Source organism: Oncorhynchus mykiss, chromosome 19, assembly GCF_057628025.1.
Source record: "Oncorhynchus mykiss isolate SJ-2025 chromosome 19, ASM5762802v1, whole genome shotgun sequence".
Classification (NCBI taxonomy): Eukaryota; Metazoa; Chordata; class Actinopteri; order Salmoniformes; family Salmonidae; genus Oncorhynchus; species Oncorhynchus mykiss.
In genome coordinates, this window is record NC_143040.1 from 25,137,018 (window position 1) to 25,140,917 (window position 3,900).

The following is a 3,900-nucleotide window of genomic DNA, read 5'->3' on the forward strand; positions in this document are numbered from 1 at the left end:
GTATTTCGTGTAGATTGATGAGGATGTTTAAAAAATATATAATTTTAGACTAAGGCTGTAATGTAACAAAATGTGGAAAAAGTCAAGGGGTCCGAATACTGTCTTGATGGCACTGTATATATAGGAAAGAGACCAAGAGACAACAAAAATACTATTCAAATATTCATATTCTTATATACAGTACAGTTAAATTAGATTTTTAGAAAGAGGAGAGGCGCTGTGATAGAATATGCTTTTGTAAAGCATTCCACGATGACATGGCTCTATACATAACTGAGCAACGGATTAAATCTGTTTTTGGTTTGGGTACTGTGAAGAAACCCATAGTGGTGTGTCTGGTGGGGTATGTATGTCTGTTTTGAAGTGTATGCAAATAGATTATACAAGTGTTTAGGCATTTCCAACACACAAATGTTTATTAAAATGACTAGAATAGAAGTAGTCAATTTCTTCTCAACCCTAAACCATGACAGACTTTCATGCATGCTGTTGATGTTAGTTCTTTGTGTGAAGTTAAGGGCAAGGCGTGCTGCTTTGTTTTGAGCCAGCTGCAGCTTTGCTAGGTCTTTCTTTACTGCACTTGACATATTACCGGACAGTAATCAAGATGGGACAAGATCCAAGCCTGAACAAATAGTACAGTTGATCTTTGTGCCAATAACGCAGAATATGTTTTTATAACATACATACCTCTCTCCATCTTCACAACAACTTTGTCAATATATATACACTACCGTTCAAAAGTTTGGGGTCACTTAGTTTTTAAATGAGAGCAATTTTTTTTCCATTTAAAATAACATCAAATTGATCAGAATTACAGTGTAGATAAATATTGTAAATGACTATTGTAGCTGGAAACGGCTGATTTTTTATGGAATATCTACATAGGCGTACAGAGGCCCATTATCAGCAACCATCACTCCTGTATTCCAATGGCACGTTATGTTAGCTAATCCAAGTTGATAATTTTAAAAGGCTAATTGATCATTAGAAAACCCTTTTGCAATTATGTTAGCACAGCTGACAACTGTTGTTCTGATTAAAGAGGCAATAAAACTGGTCTTCTTTAGACTAGTTGAGCACCTGGAGCATCAGCATTTGTGGGTTTGATTACAGGCTTCTGAAACTCGTCAGTCTATTCTTGTTCTGAGAAATGAAGGCTATTCCATGTGAGAAATTCCCAAGAAACTGAAGATCTCGTACAATGCTGTTTACTAATCCCTTCACAGAACAGCGCAAACTGGCTCTAACCAAAATAGAAAGAGGAGTGGGAGGCCCCGGTGCACAACTGAGCAAGAAGACAAGTACATTAGAGTGTCTAATTTGAGAAACAGACGCCCCACAAGTCCTCAACTGGCAGCTTTATTAAATAGTACCCGCAAAACACCAGTCTCAACATCAACAGTAAAGAGGCGACTCTGGGACTCTTTCAAAAACAAGGACATTTCTAAGTGATCCCAAACTTTTGAATAGTAGTGTATATACACTGCTCAAAAAAATAAAGGGAACACTAAAATAACACATCCTAGATCTGAATGAATGAAATATTCTTAATAAATACTTTTTTCTTTACATAGTTCAATGTGCTGACAACAAAATCACACAAAAATGATCAACGGCAATGAAATTTATCAACCCATGGATGTCTGGATTTGGAATCACACTCAAAATTAAAGTGGAAAACCACACTACAGGCTGATCCAACTTTGATGTAATGTCCTTAAAACAAGTCAAAAGGAGGCTCAGTAGTGTGTGTGGCCTCCACGTGCCTGTATGACCTCCCTACAACACGTGGGCATGCTCCTGAAGAGGTGGCGGATGGTCTCCTGAGGGATCTCCTCCCAGACCTGGACTAAAGCATCCACCAACTCCCGGACAGTCTGTGGTGCAATGTGGCGTTGGTGGACGGAGCGAGACATGATGTCCCAGATGTGCTCAATTGGATTCAGGTCTGTGGAACGGGCGGGCCATTCCATAGCATCAATGCCTTCCTCTTGCAGGAACTGCTGACACACTCCAGCCACATGAGGTATAGCATTGTCTTGCATTAGGAGGAACCCAGGGCCAACCGCACCAGCATATGGTCTCACAAGGGGTCTGAGGATCTCATCTCGGTACCTAAAGGCAGTCAGGCTACCTCTGGCGAGCACATGGAGGTGTGCGGCCCCCCCAAAGAAATGCCACCCCACACCATGACTGACCCACCGCCAAACCGGTCATGCTGGAGGATGTTGCAGGCAGCAGAACGTTCTCCACGGCGTCTCCAGACTCTGTCACATGTGCTCAGTGTGAACCTGCTTTCATCTGTGAAGAGCACAGGGCGCCAGTGGCGAATTTGCCAATCTTGGTGTTCTCTGGCAAATGCCAAACGTCCTGCACGGTGTTGGGCTGTAAGCACAACCCCCACCTGTGGACGTCGGGCCCTCATACCACCCTCATGGAGTCTGTTTCTGACCGTTTGAGCAGACACATGCACATTTGTGGCCTGCTGGAGGTCATTTTGTAGGGCTCTGGCAGTGCTCCTCCTTGCTCAAAGGTGGAGGTAGCGGTTCTGCTGCTGGGTTGTTGCCCTGCACTACCTGAGCCACTTGTGTGGGTTGTAGACTCCGTCTCATGCTACCACTAGAGTGAAAGCACCGCCAGCATTCAAAAGTGACCAAAACATCAGCCAGGAAGCATAGGAACTGAGAAGTGGTCTGTGGTCACCACCTGCATAACCACTCCTTTATTGGGGGTGTCTTGCTAATTGCCTATAATTTCCACCTGATGTCTATTACATTTGCACAACAGCATGTGAAATTTATTGTCAATCAGTGTTGCTTCCTAAGTGGACAGTTTGATTTCACAGAAGTGTGATTGACTTGAAGTTACATTGTGTTGTTTAAGTGTTCCCTTTATTTTTTTGAGCAGTGTATATTTTTTTAACCCTTATTTAACTAGGCAAGTCAGTTAAGAACAAATTCTTATTTACAATGACGGCCTACAGCAGTCAAACCCGGACAACGCTAAGCCAATTGTGCACCGCCCTATGGGACTCTCAATCATGGCCGGTTGTGATAAAGCCTGGATTCAAACCAGGGTGTCTGTAGTGACGCCTCGAGCACTGAGATGCAGCACCTTACACCGCTGCGCCACTCGGGAGGCCAAATATGACTTGACCATGATAACTGACCATCCAATGTTACTCCTAGGAGTTCAGCTTCTTCAACTCGTCCAATGGTCACACCCTTTATGCAAAACTTCAGTTGAGGTTTAGGTCTAAGAGAATGCTTTGAACCAAATACAATGCTTTTGGTTGTAGACGTATTTATGACCAGTTTATTTTTAATGACCCATTCTGACACTTACTAACTACTTGGATGTACTGGCTGTAGGTGCCGATGTGTAGAGTGTGCAATCATCAGCATACATTGTCATTTTAGACAAGTGGCAAATAATTTGTAAAAATTGAGTAACGGCCCAAGGCAACTGCCCTGAGGGATACCGCACTGTATATATCTGATGTTAGAGAAGCTACCACTGAAGAATACTCTCTTGAGTTCTATTGGATAAGAAACTCTGATGTAGTAACTGTGATGGCAGGTGATGTAAAGCCATAACAAGTGAGGTTTTTCAATAACAAATCATGATCAATAACATAAAATGCAACATTGAAATCTAATAAATCTAATACAGCTCCAAATATCATCTTATTATCCATTTATTTTATCCAAACATCAGTCATCTGAGTCATCTGAGTCACTGCAGTACAAGTTGAGTGCCTTTCCCTATATGCATGGTGAAGGTCAGTAGTTAACTTCTTCGTTCTTTAAAGAATATACTGAAAAAAAATATAAACGCAATTGTAAATTGTTGGTCCCATTTCTCATGAGCTGGAATAAAAGATCCCAGAAATTTTAC